Raw genomic sequence first — 17589 nt, forward strand, 5'->3', positions numbered from 1 at the left:
GGAGAGCGTTGGACTGAAGATATAAAGGTCCCTGGTTCGATCCCGGGTTTCGGAAATACGAGAGCTTTTTGGGTCGTGTATCTTAAAGTAAATTATTTGCTTCAGGAAAAATTCCCTAGCTGCGTGAATATGAGCCGAAATAGCTCAGTTGGGAGAGCGTTAGACTGAAGATCTAATGGTCCCTGGTTCGATCCCGGGTTTCGGCAACACGAGAGCTTTTTGGGTCGTGTACCTTAAGGTAAATTACTTTCTTCAGGAAAAATTCCCTAGCTGCTTGAATATGAGCCGAAATAGTTCAGTTGGGAGAGCGTTAGACTGAAGATCTAAAGGTCCCTGGTTCGATCCCGAGTTTCGGCAACACGAGAGCTTTTTGGGTCGTGTATCTTAAAGTAAATTATTTGCTTCAGGAAAAATTCCCTAGCTGCTTGAATATGAGCCGAAATAGCTCAGTTGGGAGAGCGTTAGACTGAAGATCTAAAGGTCCCTGGTTCGATCCCGGGTTTCGGCAACATGAAAGCTTTTTGGGTCGTGTACATTAAAGTAAACTGCTTTCCCAAGGAAAGTGTCCCTGGTTACATGAAAAAGAGCCGAACTAGCTTAGTTGGGAGAGCGTAAGACTGAAGATCTAATGGTCCCTGGTTCGATCCCGGGTTTCGGCAACAGCAGAGGTGTTTGGATCGTGTATCTTAAAGTAAATTATTTTCTTCAGGAAAAATTCCCTTGCTCCGTGAATATGAGCCGAAATTGCTCAGTTGGGAGAGCGTTGGACTGAAGATATAAAGGTCCCTGGTTCGATCCCTTGTTTCGGAAATACGAGAGCTTTATGGGTCGTGTATCTTAAAGTAAATTATTTGCTTCAGGAAAAATTCCCTAGCTGCGTGAATATGAGCCGAAATAGCTCAGTTGGGAGAGCGTTAGACTGAAGATCTAAAGGTCCCTGGTTCGATCCCGGGTTTCGGCAACACGAGAGCTTTTTGGGTCGTGTACCTTAAGGTAAATTACTTTCTTCAGGAAAAATTCCCTAGCTGCTTGAATATGAGCCGAAATAGCTCAGTTGGGAGAGCGTTAGACTGAAGATCTAAAGGTCCCTGGTTCGATCCCGAGTTTCGGCAACACGAGAGCTTTTTGGGTCGTGTATCTTAAAGTAAATTATTTGCTTCAGGAAAAATTCCCTAGCTGCTTGAATATGAGCCGAAATAGCTCAGTTGGGAGAGCGTTAGACTGAAGATCTAAAGGTCCCTGGTTCGATCCCGGGTTTCGGCAACATGAAAGCTTTTTGGGTCGTGTACATTAAAGTAAACTGCTTTCCCAAGGAAAGTGTCCCTGGTTACATGAAAAAGAGCCGAAATAGCTTAATTGGGAGAGCGTTAGACTGAAGGTCTAAAGGTCCCTGGTTCGATCCCGGGTTTCGGCAACAGCAGAGGTGTTTGGATCGTGTATCTTATAGTAAATTATTTTCTTCAGGAAAAATTCCCTTGCTCCGTGAATATGAGCCGAAATTGCTCAGTTGGGAGAGCGTTAGACTGAAGATCTAAAGGTCCCTGGTTCGATCCCGGGTTTCGGAAATACGAGAGCTTTTTGGGTCGTGTATCTTAAAGTAAATTATTTGCTTCAGGAAAGTTTACCTGGTTGCATGAATAAGAGCCGAAATAGCTCAGTTGGGAGAGCATTAGACTGAAGATTTAAAGGTCCCTGGTTCGATCCCGGGTTTCGGCAACAGCAGAGGTGTTTGGATCGTGTATCTTAAAGTAAATTATTTTCTTCAGGAAAAATTCCCTTGCTCCGTGAATATGAGCCGAAATTGCTCAGTTGGGAGAGCGTTGGACTGAAGATATAAAGGTCCCTGGTTCGATCCCGGGTTTCGGAAATACGAGAGCTTTTTGGGTCGTGTATCTTAAAGTAAATTATTTGCTTCAGGAAAAATTCCCTAGCTGCGTGAATATGAGCCGAAATAGCTCAGTTGGGAGAGCGTTAGACTGAAGATCTAAAGGTCCCTGGTTCGATCCCGGGTTTCGGCAACACGAGAGCTTTTTGGGTCGTGTACCTTAAGGTAAATTACTTTCTTCAGGAAAAATTCCCTAGCTGCTTGAATATGAGCCGAAATAGCTCAGTTGGGAGAGCGTTAGACTGAAGATCTAAAGGTCCCTGGTTCGATCCCGAGTTTCGGCAACACGAGAGCTTTTTGGGTCGTGTATCTTAAAGTAAATTATTTGCTTCAGGAAAAATTCCCTAGCTGCTTGAATATGAGCCGAAATAGCTCAGTTGGGAGAGCGTTAGACTGAAGATCTAAAGGTCCCTGGTTCGATCCCGGGTTTCGGCAACATGAAAGCTTTTTGGGTCGTGTACATTAAAGTAAACTGCTTTCCCAAGGAAAGTGTCCCTGGTTACATGAAAAAGAGCCGAAATAGCTTAGTTGGGAGAGCGTTAGACTGAAGGTCTAAAGGTCCCTGGTTCGATCCCGGGTTTCGGCAACAGCAGAGGTGTTTGGATCGTGTATCTTATAGTAAATTATTTTCTTCAGGAAAAATTCCCTTGCTCCGTGAATATGAGCCGAAATTGCTCAGTTGGGAGAGCGTTAGACTGAAGATCTAAAGGTCCCTGGTTCGATCCCGGGTTTCGGAAATACGAGAGCTTTTTGGGTCGTGTATCTTAAAGTAAATTATTTGCTTCAGGAAAAATTCCCTGGCTGCTTAAATATGAGCCGAAATAGCTCAGTTGGGAGAGCGTTAGCCTGAAGATCTAAAGGTCCCCGGTTCGATCCCGGGTTTCGGCAATACGAGAGCTTTTTGGGTCGTGTATCTTAAAGTAAATTATTTGCTTCAGGAAAGTTTACCTGGTTGCATGAATAAGAGCCGAAATAGCTCAGTTGGGAGAGCGTTAGACTGAAGATTTAAAGGTCCCTGGTTCGATCCCGGGTTTCGGCAACATGAAAGCTTTTTGGGTCGTGTACATTAAAGTAAACTGCTTTCCCAAGGAAAGTGTCCCTGGTTACATGACAAAGAGCCGAAATAGCTTAGTTGGGAGAGCGTAAGACTGAAGATCTAAAGGTCCCTGGTTCGATCCCGGGTTTCGGCAACATGAAAGCTTTTTGGGTCGTGTACATTAAAGTAAACTGCTTTCCCAAGGAAAGTGTCCCTGGTTACATGAAAAAGAGCCGAAATAGCTTAGTTGGGAGAGCGTAAGACTGAAGATCTAATGGTCCCTGGTTCGATCCCGGGTTTCGGCAACAGCAGAGGTGTTTGGATCGTGTATCTTAAAGTAAATTATTTTCTTCAGGAAAAATTCCCTTGCTCCGTGAATATGAGCCGAAATTGCTCAGTTGGGAGAGCGTTGGACTGAAGATCTAAAGGTCCCTGTTTCGATCCCGGGTTTCGGCAACACGAGAGCTTTTTGGGTCGTGTACCTTAAGGTAAATTACTTTCTTCAGGAAAAATTCCCTAGCTGCTTGAATATGAGCCGAAATAGCTCAGTTGGGAGAGCGTTAGACTGAAGATCTAAAGGTCCCTGGTTCGATCCCGAGTTTCGGCAACACGAGAGCTTTTTGGGTCGTGTATCTTAAAGTAAATTATTTGCTTCAGGAAAAATTCCCTAGCTGCTTGAATATGAGCCGAAATAGCTCAGTTGGGAGAGCGTTAGACTGAAGATCTAAAGGTCCCTGGTTCGATCCCGGGTTTCGGCAACATGAAAGCTTTTTGGGTCGTGTACATTAAAGTAAACTGCTTTCCCAAGGAAAGTGTCCCTGGTTACATGAAAAAGAGCCGAAATAGCTTAATTGGGAGAGCGTTAGACTGAAGGTCTAAAGGTCCCTGGTTCGATCCCGGGTTTCGGCAACAGCAGAGGTGTTTGGATCGTGTATCTTATAGTAAATTATTTTCTTCAGGAAAAATTCCCTTGCTCCGTGAATATGAGCCGAAATTGCTCAGTTGGGAGAGCGTTAGACTGAAGATCTAAAGGTCCCTGGTTCGATCCCGGGTTTCGGAAATACGAGAGCTTTTTGGGTCGTGTATCTTAAAGTAAATTATTTGCTTCAGGAAAAATTCCCTGGCTGCTTAAATATGAGCCGAAATAGCTCAGTTGGGAGAGCGTTAGCCTGAAGATCTAAAGGTCCCCGGTTCGATCCCGGGTTTCGGCAATACGAGAGCTTTTTGGGTCGTGTATCTTAAAGTAAATTATTTGCTTCAGGAAAGTTTACCTGGTTGCATGAATAAGAGCCGAAATAGCTCAGTTGGGAGAGCGTTAGACTGAAGATTTAAAGGTCCCTGGTTCGATCCCGGGTTTCGGCAACATGAAAGCTTTTTGGGTCGTGTACATTAAAGTAAACTGCTTTCCCAAGGAAAGTGTCCCTGGTTACATGACAAAGAGCCGAAATAGCTTAGTTGGGAGAGCGTAAGACTGAAGATCTAATGGTCCCTGGTTCGATCCCGGGTTTCGGCAACAGCAGAGGTGTTTGGATCGTGTATCTTAAAGTAAATTATTTTCTTCAGGAAAAATTCCCTTGCTCCGTGAATATGAGCCGAAATTGCTCAGTTGGGAGAGCGTTGGACTGAAGATCTAAAGGTCCCTGGTTCGATCCCGGGTTTCGGAAATACGAGAGCTTTTTGGGTCGTGTATCTTAAAGTAAATTATTTGCTTCAGGAAAAATTCCCTAGCTGCTTGAATATGAGCCGAAATAGCTTACATGGGAGAGCGTTAGACTGAAGATCTAAAGGTCCCTGGTTCGATCCCGGGTTTCGGCAACACGAGAGCTTTTTGGGTCGTGTACATTAAAGTAAACTGCTTTCCCAAGGAAAGTGTCCCTGGTTACATGAAAAGGAGCCGAAATAGCTTAGTTGGGAGAGCGTTAGACTGAAGATCTAAAGGTCCCTGGTTCGATCCCGGGTTTCGGCAACAGCAGAAGTGTTTGGATCGTGTATCTTAAAGTAAATTATTTTCTTCAGGAAAAATTCCCTAGCTGCTTGAACAAGAGCCGAAATAGCTCAGTTGGGAGAGCGTTAGACTGAAGGTCTAAAGGTCCCTGGTTCGATCCCGGGTTTCGGCAACAGCAGAGGTGTTTGGATCGTGTATCTTATAGTAAATTATTTTCTTCAGGAAAAATTCCCTTGCTCCGTGAATATGAGCCGAAATTGCTCAGTTGGGAGAGCGTTAGACTGAAGATATAAAGGTCCCTGGTTCGATCCCGGGTTTCGGAAATACGAGAGCTTTTTGGGTCGTGTATCTTAAAGTAAATTATTTGCTTCAGGAAAAATTCCCTGGCTGCTTAAATATGAGCCGAAATAGCTCAGTTGGGAGAGCGTTAGCCTGAAGATCTAAAGGTCCCCGGTTCGATCCCGGGTTTCGGCAATACGAGAGCTTTTTGGGTCGTGTATCTTAAAGTAAATTATTTGCTTCAGGAAAGTTTACCTGGTTGCATGAATAAGAGCCGAAATAGCTCAGTTGGGAGAGCGTTAGACTGAAGATTTAAAGGTCCCTGGTTCGATCCCGGGTTTCGGCAACATGAAAGCTTTTTGGGTCGTGTACATTAAAGTAAACTGCTTTCCCAAGGAAAGTGTCCCTGGTTACATGACAAAGAGCCGAAATAGCTTAGTTGGGAGAGCGTAAGACTGAAGATCTAATGGTCCCTGGTTCGATCCCGGGTTTCGGCAACAGCAGAGGTGTTTGGATCGTGTATCTTAAAGTAAATTATTTTCTTCAGGAAAAATTCCCTTGCTCCGTGAATATGAGCCGAAATTGCTCAGTTGGGAGAGCGTTGGACTGAAGATCTAAAGGTCCCTGGTTCGATCCCGGGTTTCGGAAATACGAGAGCTTTTTGGGTCGTGTATCTTAAAGTAAATTATTTGCTTCAGGAAAAATTCCCTAGCTGCTTGAATATGAGCCGAAATAGCTTACATGGGAGAGCGTTAGACTGAAGATCTAAAGGTCCCTGGTTCGATCCCGGGTTTCGGCAACACGAGAGCTTTTTGGGTCGTGTACATTAAAGTAAACTGCTTTCCCAAGGAAAGTGTCCCTGGTTACATGAAAAGGAGCCGAAATAGCTTAGTTGGGAGAGCGTTAGACTGAAGATCTAAAGGTCCCTGGTTCGATCCCGGGTTTCGGCAACAGCAGAAGTGTTTGGATCGTGTATCTTAAAGTAAATTATTTTCTTCAGGAAAAATTCCCTAGCTGCTTGAACAAGAGCCGAAATAGCTCAGTTGGGAGAGCGTTAGACTGAAGATCTAAAGGTCCCTGGTTCGATCCCGGGTTTCGGCAACATGAAAGCTTTTTGGGTCGTGTACATTAAAGTAAACTGCTTTCCCAAGGAAAGTGTCCCTGGTTACATGAAAAAGAGCCGAAATAGCTTAGTTGGGAGAGCGTAAGACTGAAGATCTAATGGTCCCTGGTTCGATCCCGGGTTTCGGCAACAGCAGAGGTGTTTGGATCGTGTATCTTAAAGTAAATTATTTTCTTCAGGAAAAATTCCCTTGCTCCGTGAATATGAGCCGAAATTGCTCAGTTGGGAGAGCGTTGGACTGAAGATCTAAAGGTCCCTGGTTCGATCCCGGGTTTCGGAAATACGAGAGCTTTTTGGGTCGTGTATCTTAAAGTAAATTATTTGCTTCAGGAAAAATTCCCTAGCTGCGTGAATATGAGCCGAAATAGCTCAGTTGGGAGAGCGTTAGACTGAAGATCTAAAGGTCCCTGGTTCGATCCCGGGTTTCGGCAACATGAAAGCTTTTTGGGTCGTGTACATTAAAGTAAACTGCTTTCCCAAGGAAAGTGTCCCTGGTTACATGAAAAAGAGCCGAAATAGCTTAGTTGGGAGAGCGTAAGACTGAAGATCTAATGGTCCCTGGTTCGATCCCGGGTTTCGGCAACAGCAGAGGTGTTTGGATCGTGTATCTTAAAGTAAATTATTTTCTTCAGGAAAAATTCCCTTGCTCCGTGAATATGAGCCGAAATTGCTCAGTTGGGAGAGCGTTGGACTGAAGATATAAAGGTCCCTGGTTCGATCCCGGGTTTCGGAAATATGAGAGCTTTTTGGGTCGTGTATCTTAAAGTAAATTATTTGCTTCAGGAAAAATTCCCTAGCTGCGTGGATATGAGCCGAAATAGCTCAGTTGGGAGAGCGTTAGACTGAAGATCTAAAGGTCCCTGGTTCGATCCCGGGTTTCGGCAACACGAGAGCTTTTTGGGTCGTGTACCTTAAGGTAAATTACTTTCTTCAGGAAAAATTCCCTAGCTGCTTGAATATGAGCCGAAATAGCTCAGTTGGGAGAGCGTTAGACTGAAGATCTAAAGGTCCCTGGTTCGATCCCGAGTTTCGGCAACACGAGAGCTTTTTGGGTCGTGTATCTTAAAGTAAATTATTTGCTTCAGGAAAAATTCCCTAGCTGCTTGAATATGAGCCGAAATAGCTCAGTTGGGAGAGCGTTAGACTGAAGATCTAAAGGTCCCTGTTCGATCCCGGGTTTCGGCAACATGAAAGCTTTTTGGGTCGTGTACATTAAAGTAAACTGCTTTCCCAAGGAAAGTGTCCCTGATTACATGAAAAAGAGCCGAAATAGCTTAGTTGGGAGAGCGTTAGACTGAAGGTCTAAAGGTCCCTGGTTCGATCCCGGGTTTCGGCAACAGCAGAGGTGTTTGGATCGTGTATCTTATAGTAAATTATTTTCTTCAGGAAAAATTCCCTTGCTCCGTGAATATGAGCCGAAATTGCTCAGTTGGGAGAGCGTTAGACTGAAGATCTAAAGGTCCCTGGTTCGATCCCGGGTTTCGGAAATACGAGAGCTTTTTGGGTCGTGTATCTTAAAGTAAATTATTTGCTTCAGGAAAAATTCCCTGGCTGCTTAAATATGAGCCGAAATAGCTCAGTTGGGAGAGCGTTAGCCTGAAGATCTAAAGGTCCCCGGTTCGATCCCGGGTTTCGGCAATACGAGACCTTTATGGGTCGTGTATCTTAAAGTAAATTATTTGCTTCAGGAAAGTTTACCTGGTTGCATGAATAAGAGCCGAAATAGCTCAGTTGGGAGAGCGTTAGACTGAAGATTTAAAGGTCCCTGGTTCGATCCCGGGTTTCGGCAACATGAAAGCTTTTTGGGTCGTGTACATTAAAGTAAACTGCTTTCCCAAGGAAAGTGTCCCTGGTTACATGACAAAGAGCCGAAATAGCTTAGTTGGGAGAGCGTAAGACTGAAGATCTAATGGTCCCTGGTTCGATCCCGGGTTTCGGCAACAGCAGAGGTGTTTGGATCGTGTATATTAAAGTAAATTATTTTCTTCAGGAAAAATTCCCTTGCTCCGTGAATATGAGCCGAAATTGCTCAGTTGGGAGAGCGTTGGACTGAAGATCTAAAGGTCCCTGGTTCGATCCCGGGTTTCGGAAATACGAGAGCTTTTTGGGTCGTGTATCTTAAAGTAAATTATTTGCTTCAGGAAAAATTCCCTAGCTGCTTGAATATGAGCCGAAATAGCTTACATGGGAGAGCGTTAGACTGAAGATCTAAAGGTCCCTGGTTCGATCCCGGGTTTCGGCAACACGAGAGCTTTTTGGGTCGTGTACATTAAAGTAAACTGCTTTCCCAAGGAAAGTGTCCCTGGTTACATGAAAAGGAGCCGAAATAGCTTAGTTGGGAGAGCGTTAGACTGAAGATCTAAAGGTCCCTGGTTCGATCCCGAGTTTCGGCAACACGAGAGCTTTTTGGGTCGTGTATCTTAAAGTAAATTATTTGCTTCAGGAAAAATTCCCTAGCTGCTTGAATATGAGCCGAAATAGCTCAGTTGGGAGAGCGTTAGACTGAAGATCTAAAGGTCCCTGTTCGATCCCGGGTTTCGGCAACATGAAAGCTTTTTGGGTCGTGTACATTAAAGTAAACTGCTTTCCCAAGGAAAGTGTCCCTGATTACATGAAAAAGAGCCGAAATAGCTTAGTTGGGAGAGCGTTAGACTGAAGGTCTAAAGGTCCCTGGTTCGATCCCGGGTTTCGGCAACAGCAGAGGTGTTTGGATCGTGTATCTTATAGTAAATTATTTTCTTCAGGAAAAATTCCCTTGCTCCGTGAATATGAGCCGAAATTGCTCAGTTGGGAGAGCGTTAGACTGAAGATCTAAAGGTCCCTGGTTCGATCCCGGGTTTCGGAAATACGAGAGCTTTTTGGGTCGTGTATCTTAAAGTAAATTATTTGCTTCAGGAAAAATTCCCTGGCTGCTTAAATATGAGCCGAAATAGCTCAGTTGGGAGAGCGTTAGCCTGAAGATCTAAAGGTCCCCGGTTCGATCCCGGGTTTCGGCAATACGAGAGCTTTTTGGGTCGTGTATCTTAAAGTAAATTATTTGCTTCAGGAAAGTTTACCTGGTTGCATGAATAAGAGCCGAAATAGCTCAGTTGGGAGAGCGTTAGACTGAAGATTTAAAGGTCCCTGGTTCGATCCCGGGTTTCGGCAACATGAAAGCTTTTTGGGTCGTGTACATTAAAGTAAACTGCTTTCCCAAGGAAAGTGTCCCTGGTTACATGACAAAGAGCCGAAATAGCTTAGTTGGGAGAGCGTAAGACTGAAGATCTAATGGTCCCTGGTTCGATCCCGGGTTTCGGCAACAGCAGAGGTGTTTGGATCGTGTATCTTAAAGTAAATTATTTTCTTCAGGAAAAATTCCCTTGCTCCGTGAATATGAGCCGAAATTGCTCAGTTGGGAGAGCGTTGGACTGAAGATCTAAAGGGCCCTGGTTCGATCCCGGGTTTCGGAAATACGAGAGCTTTTTGGGTCGTGTATCTTAAAGTAAATTATTTGCTTCAGGAAAAATTCCCTAGCTGCTTGAATATGAGCCGAAATAGCTTACATGGGAGAGCGTTAGACTGAAGATCTAAAGGTCCCTGGTTCGATCCCGGGTTTCGGCAACACGAGAGCTTTTTGGGTCGTGTACATTAAAGTAAACTGCTTTCCCAAGGAAAGTGTCCCTGGTTACATGAAAAGGAGCCGAAATAGCTTAGTTGGGAGAGCGTTAGACTGAAGATCTAAAGGTCCCTGGTTCGATCCCGGGTTTCGGCAACAGCAGAAGTGTTTGGATCGTGTATCTTAAAGTAAATTATTTTCTTCAGGAAAAATTCCCTAGCTGCTTGAACAAGAGCCGAAATAGCTCAGTTGGGAGAGCGTTAGACTGAAGATCTAAAGGTCCCTGGTTCGATCCCGGGTTTCGGCAACATGAAAGCTTTTTGGGTCGTGTACATTAAAGTAAACTGCTTTCCCAAGGAAAGTGTCCCTGGTTACATGAAAAAGAGCCGAAATAGCTTAGTTGGGAGAGCGTAAGACTGAAGATCTAATGGTCCCTGGTTCGATCCCGGGTTTCGGCAACAGCAGAGGTGTTTGGATCGTGTATCTTAAAGTAAATTATTTTCTTCAGGAAAAATTCCCTTGCTCCGTGAATATGAGCCGAAATTGCTCAGTTGGGAGAGCGTTGGACTGAAGATCTAAAGGTCCCTGGTTCGATCCCGGGTTTCGGAAATACGAGAGCTTTTTGGGTCGTGTATCTTAAAGTAAATTATTTGCTTCAGGAAAAATTCCCTAGCTGCGTGAATATGAGCCGAAATAGCTCAGTTGGGAGAGCGTTAGACTGAAGATCTAAAGGTCCCTGGTTCGATCCCGGGTTTCGGCAACATGAAAGCTTTTTGGGTCGTGTACATTAAAGTAAACTGCTTTCCCAAGGAAAGTGTCCCTGGTTACATGAAAAAGAGCCGAAATAGCTTAGTTGGGAGAGCGTAAGACTGAAGATCTAATGGTCCCTGGTTCGATCCCGGGTTTCGGCAACAGCAGAGGTGTTTGGATCGTGTATCTTAAAGTAAATTATTTTCTTCAGGAAAAATTCCCTTGCTCCGTGAATATGAGCCGAAATTGCTCAGTTGGGAGAGCGTTGGACTGAAGATATAAAGGTCCCTGGTTCGATCCCGGGTTTCGGAAATACGAGAGCTTTTTGGGTCGTGTATCTTAAAGTAAATTATTTGCTTCAGGAAAAATTCCCTAGCTGCGTGGATATGAGCCGAAATAGCTCAGTTGGGAGAGCGTTAGACTGAAGATCTAAAGGTCCCTGGTTCGATCCCGGGTTTCGGCAACACGAGAGCTTTTTGGGTCGTGTACCTTAAGGTAAATTACTTTCTTCAGGAAAAATTCCCTAGCTGCTTGAATATGAGCCGAAATAGCTCAGTTGGGAGAGCGTTAGACTGAAGATCTAAAGGTCCCTGGTTCGATCCCGAGTTTCGGCAACACGAGAGCTTTTTGGGTCGTGTATCTTAAAGTAAATTATTTGCTTCAGGAAAAATTCCCTAGCTGCTTGAATATGAGCCGAAATAGCTCAGTTGGGAGAGCGTTAGACTGAAGATCTAAAGGTCCCTGTTCGATCCCGGGTTTCGGCAACATGAAAGCTTTTTGGGTCGTGTACATTAAAGTAAACTGCTTTCCCAAGGAAAGTGTCCCTGATTACATGAAAAAGAGCCGAAATAGCTTAGTTGGGAGAGCGTTAGACTGAAGGTCTAAAGGTCCCTGGTTCGATCCCGGGTTTCGGCAACAGCAGAGGTGTTTGGATCGTGTATCTTATAGTAAATTATTTTCTTCAGGAAAAATTCCCTTGCTCCGTGAATATGAGCCGAAATTGCTCAGTTGGGAGAGCGTTAGACTGAAGATCTAAAGGTCCCTGGTTCGATCCCGGGTTTCGGAAATACGAGAGCTTTTTGGGTCGTGTATCTTAAAGTAAATTATTTGCTTCAGGAAAAATTCCCTGGCTGCTTAAATATGAGCCGAAATAGCTCAGTTGGGAGAGCGTTAGCCTGAAGATCTAAAGGTCCCCGGTTCGATCCCGGGTTTCGGCAATACGAGAGCTTTTTGGGTCGTGTATCTTAAAGTAAATTATTTGCTTCAGGAAAGTTTACCTGGTTGCATGAATAAGAGCCGAAATAGCTCAGTTGGGAGAGCGTTAGACTGAAGATTTAAAGGTCCCTGGTTCGATCCCGGGTTTCGGCAACATGAAAGCTTTTTGGGTCGTGTACATTAAAGTAAACTGCTTTCCCAAGGAAAGTGTCCCTGGTTACATGACAAAGAGCCGAAATAGCTTAGTTGGGAGAGCGTTAGACTGAAGGTCTAAAGGTCCCTGGTTCGATCCCGGGTTTCGGCAACAGCAGAGGTGTTTGGATCGTGTATCTTATAGTAAATTATTTTCTTCAGGAAAAATTCCCTTGCTCCGTGAATATGAGCCGAAATTGCTCAGTTGGGAGAGCGTTAGACTGAAGATCTAAAGGTCCCTGGTTCGATCCCGGGTTTCGGAAATACGAGAGCTTTTTGGGTCGTGTATCTTAAAGTAAATTATTTGCTTCAGGAAAAATTCCCTGGCTGCTTAAATATGAGCCGAAATAGCTCAGTTGGGAGAGCGTAAGCCTGAAGATCTAAAGGTCCCCGGTTCGATCCCGGGTTTCGGCAATACGAGACCTTTTTGGGTCGTGTATCTTAAAGTAAATTATTTGCTTCAGGAAAGTTTACCTGGTTGCATGAATAAGAGCCGAAATAGCTCAGTTGGGAGAGCGTTAGACTGAAGATTTAAAGGTCCCTGGTTCGATCCCGGGTTTCGGCAACATGAAAGCTTTTTGGGTCGTGTACATTAAAGTAAACTGCTTTCCCAAGGAAAGTGTCCCTGGTTACATGAAAAAGAGCCGAAATAGCTTAGTTGGGAGAGCGTTAGACTGAAGGTCTAAATGTCCGTGGTTCGATCCCGGGTTTCGGCAACAGCAGAGGTGTTTGGATCGTGTATCTTATAGTTAAATATTTTCTTCAGGAAAAATTCCCTTGCTCCGTGAATATGAGCCGAAATTGCTCAGTTGGGAGAGCGTTAGACTGAAGATCTAAAGGTCCCTTGTTCGATCCCGGGTTTCGGAAATACGAGAGCTTTTTGGGTCGTGTATCTTAAAGTAAATTATTTGCTTCAGGAAAAATTCCCTAGCTGCTTGAATATGAGCCGAAATAGCTCAGTTGGGAGAGCGTTAGACTGAAGATCTAAAGGTCCCTGGTTCGATCCCGGGTTTCGGCAACACGAGGGCTTTTTGGGTCGTGTACCTTAAGGTAAATTACAATCTTCAGGAAAAATTCCCTAGCTGCTTGAATATGAGCCGAAATAGCTCAGTTGGGAGAGCGTTAGACTGAAGATCTAAAGGACCCTGGTTCGATCCCGAGTTTCGGCAACACGAGAGCTTTTTGGGTCGTGTACATTAAAGTAAACTGCTTTCCCAAGGAAAGTGTCCCTGGTTACATGAAAAAGAGCCGAAATAGCTTAGTTGGGAGAGCGTTAGACTGAAGGTCTAAATGTCCGTGGTTCGATCCCGGGTTTCGGCAACAGCAGAGGTGTTTGGATCGTGTATCTTATAGTTAAATATTTTCTTCAGGAAAAATTCCCTTGCTCCGTGAATATGAGCCGAAATTGCTCAGTTGGGAGAGCGTTAGACTGAAGATCTAAAGGTCCCTTGTTCGATCCCGGGTTTCGGAAATACGAGAGCTTTTTGGGTCGTGTATCTTAAAGTAAATTATTTGCTTCAGGAAAAATTCCCTAGCTGCTTGAATATGAGCCGAAATAGCTCAGTTGGGAGAGCGTTAGACTGAAGATCTAAAGGTCCCTGGTTCGATCCCGGGTTTCGGCAACACGAGGGCTTTTTGGGTCGTGTACCTTAAGGTAAATTACAATCTTCAGGAAAAGTTCCCTAGCTGCTTGAATATGAGCCGAAATAGCTCAGTTGGGAGAGCGTTAGACTGAAGATCTAAAGGTCCCTGGTTCGATCCCGGGTTTCGGCAACATGAAAGCTTTTTGGGTCGTGTACATTAAAGTAAACTGCTTTCCCAAGGAAAGTGTCCCTGGTTACATGAAAAAGAGCCGAAATAGCTTAGTTGGGAGAGCGTTAGACTGAAGGTCTAAAGGTCCCTGGTTCGATCCCGGGTTTCGGCAACAGCAGAGGTGTTTGGATCGTGTATCTTATAGTAAATTATTTTCTTCAGGAAAAATTCCCTTGCTCCGTGAATATGAGCCGAAATTGCTCAGTTGGGAGAGCGTTAGACTGAAGATCTAAAGGTCCCTTGTTCGATCCCGGGTTTCGGAAATACGAGAGCTTTTTGGGTCGTGTATCTTAAAGTAAATTATTTGCTTCAGGAAAAATTCCCTAGCTGCTTGAATATGAGCCGAAATAGCTCAGTTGGGAGAGCGTTAGACTGAAGATCTAAAGGTCCCTGGTTCGATCCCGGGTTTCGGCAACACGAGGGCTTTTTGGGTCGTGTACCTTAAGGTAAATTACTTTCTTCAGGAAAAATTCCCTAGCTGCTTGAATATGAGCCGAAATAGCTCAGTTGGGAGAGCGTTAGACTGAAGATCTAAAGGACCCTGGTTCGATCCCGAGTTTCGGCAACACGAGAGCTTTTTGGGTCGTGTATCTTAAAGTAAATTATTTGCTTCAGGAAAAATTCCCTAGCTGCTTGAATATGAGCCGAAATAGCTCAGTTGGGAGAGCGTTAGACTGAAGATCTAAAGGTCCCTGGTTCGATCCCGGGTTTCGGCAACATGAAAGCTTTTTGGGTCGTGTACATTAAAGTAAACTGCTTTCCCAAGGAAAGTGTCCCTGGTTACATGAAAAAGAGCCGAAATAGCTTAGTTGGGAGAGCGTTAGACTGAAGGTCTAAAGGTCCCTGGTTCGATCCCGGGTTTCGGCAACAGCAGAGGTGTTTGGATCGTGTATCTTATAGTAAATTATTTTCTTCAGGAAAAATTCCCTTGCTCCGTGAATATGAGCCGAAATTGCTCAGTTGGGAGAGCGTTAGACTGAAGATCTAAAGGTCCCTGGTTCGATCCCGGGTTTCGGAAATACGAGAGATTTTTGGGTCGTGTATCTTAAAGTAAATTATTTGCTTCAGGAAAAATTCCCTGGCTGCTTAAATATGAGCCGAAATAGCTCAGTTGGGAGAGCGTTAGCCTGAAGATCTAAAGGTCCCCGGTTCGATCCCGGGTTTCGGCAATACGAGAGCTTTTTGGGTCGTGTATCTTAAAGTAAATTATTTGCTTCAGGAAAGTTTACCTGGTTGCATGAATAAGAGCCGAAATAGCTCAGTTGGGAGAGCGTTAGACTGAAGATCTAAAGGTCCCTGGTTCGATCCCGGGTTTCGGCAACACGAGGGCTTTTTGGGTCGTGTACCTTAAGGTAAATTACTTTCTTCAGGAAAAATTCCCTAGCTGCTTGAATATGAGCCGAAATAGCTCAGTTGGGAGAGCGTTAGACTGAAGATCTAAAGGACCCTGGTTCGATCCCGAGTTTCGGCAACACGAGAGCTTTTTGGGTCGTGTATCTTAAAGTAAATTATTTGCTTCAGGAAAAATTCCCTAGCTGCTTGAATATGAGCCGAAATAGCTCAGTTGGGAGAGCGTTAGACTGAAGATTTAAAGGTCCCTGGTTCGATCCCGGGTTTCGGCAACATGAAAGCTTTTTGGGTCGTGTACATTAAAGTAAAATGCTTTCCCAAGGAAAGTGTCCCTGGTTACATGAAAAAGAGCCGAAATAGCTTAGTTGGGAGAGCGTAAGACTGAAGATCTAATGGTCCCTGGTTCGATCCCGGGTTTCGGCAACAGCAGAGGTGTTTGGGTCGTGTACCTTAAGGTAAATTACTTTCTTCAGGAAAAATTCCCTAGCTGGTTGAATATGAGCCGAAATAGCTCAGTTGGGAGAGCGTTGGACTGAAGATCTAAAGGTCCCTGGTTCGATCCCGGGTTTCGGCAACACGAGAGCTTTTTGGGTCGTGTACCTTAAGGTAAATTACTTTCTTCAGGAAAAATTCCCTAGCTGCTTGAATATGAGCCGAAATAGCTCAGTTGGGAGAGCGTTAGACTGAAGATCTAAAGGACCCTGGTTCGATCCCGAGTTTCGGCAACACGAGAGCTTTTTGGGTCGTGTATCTTAAAGTAAATTATTTGCTTCAGGAAAAATTCCCTAGCTGCTTGAATATGAGCCGAAATAGCTCAGTTGGGAGAGCGTTAGACTGAAGATCTAAAGGTCCCTGGTTCGATCCCGGGTTTCGGCAACATGAAAGCTTTTTGGGTCGTGTACCTTAAGGTAAATTACTTTCTTCAGGAAAAATTCCCTAGCTGGTTGAATATGAGCCGAAATAGCTGAGTTGGGAGAGCGTTGGACTGAAGATCTAAAGGTCCCTGGTTCGATCCCGGGTTTCGGCAACACGAGAGCTTTTTGGGTCGTGTACATTAAAGTAAACTGCTTTCCCAAGGAAAGTGTCCCTGGTTACATGAAAAGGAGCCGAAATAGCTTAGTTGGGAGAGCGTTAGACTGAAGATCTAAAGGTCCCTGGTTCGATCCCGGGTTTCGGCAACAGCAGAAGTGTTTGGATCGTGTATCTTAAAGTAAATTATTTTCTTCAGGAAAAGTTCCCTAGCTGCTTGAACAAGAGCCGAAATAGCTCAGTTGGAAGAGCGTTAGACTAAAGATCTAAAGGTCCCTGGTTTGATCCCAGGTTTCGGCAATATGAAATCTTTATGGATAGTATATCTTAAAGTAAATTATTTGCTTCAGGAAAAATTCCCTAGCTGCTTGAATGTGAGCCGAAATAGCTCAGTTGGGAGAGCGTTAGACTGAAGATCTAAAGGTCCCTGGTTCGATCCCGGGTTTCGGCATCACGAGAGCTTTTTCGGTCGAGTATCTTAAAGTAAATTATTTGCTTCAGGAAAGTTTACCTGGTTGCATGAAGAAGAGCCGAAATAGCTCAGTTTGCAGAGCGTTAGACTGAAGATCAAAAGGTCCCTGGTTCGATCCCGGGTTTCGGCAACAGCAGAGGTGTTTGGATCGTGTATCTTAAAGTAAATTATTTTCTTCAGGAAAAATTCCCTTGCTCCGTGAATATGAGCCGAAATTGCTCAGTTGGGAGAGCGTTGGACTGAAGATCTAAAGGTCCCTGGTTCGATCCCGGGTTTCGGAAATACGAGAGCTTTTTGGGTCGTGTATCTTAAAGTAAATTATTTGCTTCAGGAAAAATTCCCTAGCTGCGTGAATATGAGCCGAAATAGCTCAGTTGGGAGAGCGTTAGACTGAAGATCTAAAGGTCCCTGGTTCGATCCCGGGTTTCGGCAACATGAAAGCTTTTTGGGTCGTGTACATTAAAGTAAACTGCTTTCCCAAGGAAAGTGTCCCTGGTTACATGAAAAAGAGCCGAAATAGCTTAGTTGGGAGAGCGTTAGACTGAAGGTCTAAAGGTCCCTGGTTCGATCCCGGGTTTCGGCAACAGCAGAGGTGTTTGGATCGTGTATCTTATAGTAAATTATTTTCTTCAGGAAAAATTCCCTTGCTCCGTGAATATGAGCCGAAATTGCTCAGTTGGGAGAGCGTTAGACTGAAGATCTAAAGGTCCCTGGTTCGATCCCGGGTTTCGGAAATACGAGAGATTTTTGGGTCGTGTATCTTAAAGTAAATTATTTGCTTCAGGAAAAATTCCCTGGCTGCTTAAATATGAGCCGAAATAGCTCAGTTGGGAGAGCGTTAGCCTGAAGATCTAAAGGTCCCCGGTTCGATCCCGGGTTTCGGCAATACGAGAGCTTTTTGGGTCG

General features: G+C 44.5%; 38 non-coding genes across 38 annotated transcripts; all 38 read left to right on the forward strand.

Annotated features, from left to right (window-relative positions):
- Positions 1-133: 133 nt before the first annotated feature.
- Positions 134-206, forward strand: TRNAF-GAA (transfer RNA phenylalanine (anticodon GAA)). Its single transcript has one exon. It is a non-coding gene; the product is annotated as a tRNA-Phe (tRNA).
- Positions 207-435: 229 nt separating this feature from the next.
- TRNAF-GAA (transfer RNA phenylalanine (anticodon GAA)) lies at positions 436-508 on the forward strand. Its single transcript has one exon. It is a non-coding gene; the product is annotated as a tRNA-Phe (tRNA).
- Positions 509-888: 380 nt separating this feature from the next.
- On the forward strand, positions 889-961 carry TRNAF-GAA (transfer RNA phenylalanine (anticodon GAA)). The gene has a single exon. It is a non-coding gene; the product is annotated as a tRNA-Phe (tRNA).
- A 229-nt stretch (positions 962-1190) lies between these two features.
- On the forward strand, positions 1191-1263 carry TRNAF-GAA (transfer RNA phenylalanine (anticodon GAA)). Its single transcript has one exon. It is a non-coding gene; the product is annotated as a tRNA-Phe (tRNA).
- Positions 1264-1643: 380 nt separating this feature from the next.
- TRNAF-GAA (transfer RNA phenylalanine (anticodon GAA)) lies at positions 1644-1716 on the forward strand. Its single transcript has one exon. It is a non-coding gene; the product is annotated as a tRNA-Phe (tRNA).
- Positions 1717-1945: 229 nt separating this feature from the next.
- Positions 1946-2018, forward strand: TRNAF-GAA (transfer RNA phenylalanine (anticodon GAA)). The gene has a single exon. It is a non-coding gene; the product is annotated as a tRNA-Phe (tRNA).
- A 229-nt stretch (positions 2019-2247) lies between these two features.
- TRNAF-GAA (transfer RNA phenylalanine (anticodon GAA)) lies at positions 2248-2320 on the forward strand. Its single transcript has one exon. It is a non-coding gene; the product is annotated as a tRNA-Phe (tRNA).
- Positions 2321-2851: 531 nt separating this feature from the next.
- On the forward strand, positions 2852-2924 carry TRNAF-GAA (transfer RNA phenylalanine (anticodon GAA)). Its single transcript has one exon. It is a non-coding gene; the product is annotated as a tRNA-Phe (tRNA).
- Positions 2925-3606: 682 nt separating this feature from the next.
- TRNAF-GAA (transfer RNA phenylalanine (anticodon GAA)) lies at positions 3607-3679 on the forward strand. Its single transcript has one exon. It is a non-coding gene; the product is annotated as a tRNA-Phe (tRNA).
- Positions 3680-4210: 531 nt separating this feature from the next.
- Positions 4211-4283, forward strand: TRNAF-GAA (transfer RNA phenylalanine (anticodon GAA)). The gene has a single exon. It is a non-coding gene; the product is annotated as a tRNA-Phe (tRNA).
- Positions 4284-4814: 531 nt separating this feature from the next.
- TRNAF-GAA (transfer RNA phenylalanine (anticodon GAA)) lies at positions 4815-4887 on the forward strand. The gene has a single exon. It is a non-coding gene; the product is annotated as a tRNA-Phe (tRNA).
- A 78-nt stretch (positions 4888-4965) lies between these two features.
- On the forward strand, positions 4966-5038 carry TRNAF-GAA (transfer RNA phenylalanine (anticodon GAA)). Its single transcript has one exon. It is a non-coding gene; the product is annotated as a tRNA-Phe (tRNA).
- A 380-nt stretch (positions 5039-5418) lies between these two features.
- TRNAF-GAA (transfer RNA phenylalanine (anticodon GAA)) lies at positions 5419-5491 on the forward strand. Its single transcript has one exon. It is a non-coding gene; the product is annotated as a tRNA-Phe (tRNA).
- Positions 5492-6022: 531 nt separating this feature from the next.
- On the forward strand, positions 6023-6095 carry TRNAF-GAA (transfer RNA phenylalanine (anticodon GAA)). The gene has a single exon. It is a non-coding gene; the product is annotated as a tRNA-Phe (tRNA).
- Positions 6096-6173: 78 nt separating this feature from the next.
- On the forward strand, positions 6174-6246 carry TRNAF-GAA (transfer RNA phenylalanine (anticodon GAA)). The gene has a single exon. It is a non-coding gene; the product is annotated as a tRNA-Phe (tRNA).
- Positions 6247-6626: 380 nt separating this feature from the next.
- Positions 6627-6699, forward strand: TRNAF-GAA (transfer RNA phenylalanine (anticodon GAA)). The gene has a single exon. It is a non-coding gene; the product is annotated as a tRNA-Phe (tRNA).
- Positions 6700-7079: 380 nt separating this feature from the next.
- TRNAF-GAA (transfer RNA phenylalanine (anticodon GAA)) lies at positions 7080-7152 on the forward strand. The gene has a single exon. It is a non-coding gene; the product is annotated as a tRNA-Phe (tRNA).
- An 832-nt stretch (positions 7153-7984) lies between these two features.
- On the forward strand, positions 7985-8057 carry TRNAF-GAA (transfer RNA phenylalanine (anticodon GAA)). The gene has a single exon. It is a non-coding gene; the product is annotated as a tRNA-Phe (tRNA).
- A 1285-nt stretch (positions 8058-9342) lies between these two features.
- TRNAF-GAA (transfer RNA phenylalanine (anticodon GAA)) lies at positions 9343-9415 on the forward strand. Its single transcript has one exon. It is a non-coding gene; the product is annotated as a tRNA-Phe (tRNA).
- Positions 9416-9946: 531 nt separating this feature from the next.
- TRNAF-GAA (transfer RNA phenylalanine (anticodon GAA)) lies at positions 9947-10019 on the forward strand. The gene has a single exon. It is a non-coding gene; the product is annotated as a tRNA-Phe (tRNA).
- A 78-nt stretch (positions 10020-10097) lies between these two features.
- On the forward strand, positions 10098-10170 carry TRNAF-GAA (transfer RNA phenylalanine (anticodon GAA)). Its single transcript has one exon. It is a non-coding gene; the product is annotated as a tRNA-Phe (tRNA).
- A 380-nt stretch (positions 10171-10550) lies between these two features.
- On the forward strand, positions 10551-10623 carry TRNAF-GAA (transfer RNA phenylalanine (anticodon GAA)). Its single transcript has one exon. It is a non-coding gene; the product is annotated as a tRNA-Phe (tRNA).
- A 380-nt stretch (positions 10624-11003) lies between these two features.
- On the forward strand, positions 11004-11076 carry TRNAF-GAA (transfer RNA phenylalanine (anticodon GAA)). The gene has a single exon. It is a non-coding gene; the product is annotated as a tRNA-Phe (tRNA).
- Positions 11077-11908: 832 nt separating this feature from the next.
- Positions 11909-11981, forward strand: TRNAF-GAA (transfer RNA phenylalanine (anticodon GAA)). The gene has a single exon. It is a non-coding gene; the product is annotated as a tRNA-Phe (tRNA).
- Positions 11982-12512: 531 nt separating this feature from the next.
- On the forward strand, positions 12513-12585 carry TRNAF-GAA (transfer RNA phenylalanine (anticodon GAA)). Its single transcript has one exon. It is a non-coding gene; the product is annotated as a tRNA-Phe (tRNA).
- A 380-nt stretch (positions 12586-12965) lies between these two features.
- Positions 12966-13038, forward strand: TRNAF-GAA (transfer RNA phenylalanine (anticodon GAA)). Its single transcript has one exon. It is a non-coding gene; the product is annotated as a tRNA-Phe (tRNA).
- A 531-nt stretch (positions 13039-13569) lies between these two features.
- Positions 13570-13642, forward strand: TRNAF-GAA (transfer RNA phenylalanine (anticodon GAA)). The gene has a single exon. It is a non-coding gene; the product is annotated as a tRNA-Phe (tRNA).
- Positions 13643-13720: 78 nt separating this feature from the next.
- On the forward strand, positions 13721-13793 carry TRNAF-GAA (transfer RNA phenylalanine (anticodon GAA)). The gene has a single exon. It is a non-coding gene; the product is annotated as a tRNA-Phe (tRNA).
- A 380-nt stretch (positions 13794-14173) lies between these two features.
- Positions 14174-14246, forward strand: TRNAF-GAA (transfer RNA phenylalanine (anticodon GAA)). The gene has a single exon. It is a non-coding gene; the product is annotated as a tRNA-Phe (tRNA).
- A 229-nt stretch (positions 14247-14475) lies between these two features.
- TRNAF-GAA (transfer RNA phenylalanine (anticodon GAA)) lies at positions 14476-14548 on the forward strand. The gene has a single exon. It is a non-coding gene; the product is annotated as a tRNA-Phe (tRNA).
- A 531-nt stretch (positions 14549-15079) lies between these two features.
- TRNAF-GAA (transfer RNA phenylalanine (anticodon GAA)) lies at positions 15080-15152 on the forward strand. Its single transcript has one exon. It is a non-coding gene; the product is annotated as a tRNA-Phe (tRNA).
- Positions 15153-15381: 229 nt separating this feature from the next.
- TRNAF-GAA (transfer RNA phenylalanine (anticodon GAA)) lies at positions 15382-15454 on the forward strand. The gene has a single exon. It is a non-coding gene; the product is annotated as a tRNA-Phe (tRNA).
- A 229-nt stretch (positions 15455-15683) lies between these two features.
- On the forward strand, positions 15684-15756 carry TRNAF-GAA (transfer RNA phenylalanine (anticodon GAA)). Its single transcript has one exon. It is a non-coding gene; the product is annotated as a tRNA-Phe (tRNA).
- A 229-nt stretch (positions 15757-15985) lies between these two features.
- Positions 15986-16058, forward strand: TRNAF-GAA (transfer RNA phenylalanine (anticodon GAA)). The gene has a single exon. It is a non-coding gene; the product is annotated as a tRNA-Phe (tRNA).
- A 229-nt stretch (positions 16059-16287) lies between these two features.
- TRNAF-GAA (transfer RNA phenylalanine (anticodon GAA)) lies at positions 16288-16360 on the forward strand. Its single transcript has one exon. It is a non-coding gene; the product is annotated as a tRNA-Phe (tRNA).
- Positions 16361-16438: 78 nt separating this feature from the next.
- TRNAF-AAA (transfer RNA phenylalanine (anticodon AAA)) lies at positions 16439-16511 on the forward strand. The gene has a single exon. It is a non-coding gene; the product is annotated as a tRNA-Phe (tRNA).
- A 78-nt stretch (positions 16512-16589) lies between these two features.
- TRNAF-GAA (transfer RNA phenylalanine (anticodon GAA)) lies at positions 16590-16662 on the forward strand. The gene has a single exon. It is a non-coding gene; the product is annotated as a tRNA-Phe (tRNA).
- Positions 16663-17042: 380 nt separating this feature from the next.
- On the forward strand, positions 17043-17115 carry TRNAF-GAA (transfer RNA phenylalanine (anticodon GAA)). The gene has a single exon. It is a non-coding gene; the product is annotated as a tRNA-Phe (tRNA).
- Positions 17116-17589: the final 474 nt, after the last annotated feature.

This window comes from Phalangium opilio, unplaced genomic scaffold (genome assembly GCF_054372755.1).
Source record: "Phalangium opilio isolate 3A_F unplaced genomic scaffold, DU_Popi_V2 ptg000217l_1, whole genome shotgun sequence".
Classification (NCBI taxonomy): Eukaryota; Metazoa; Arthropoda; class Arachnida; order Opiliones; family Phalangiidae; genus Phalangium; species Phalangium opilio.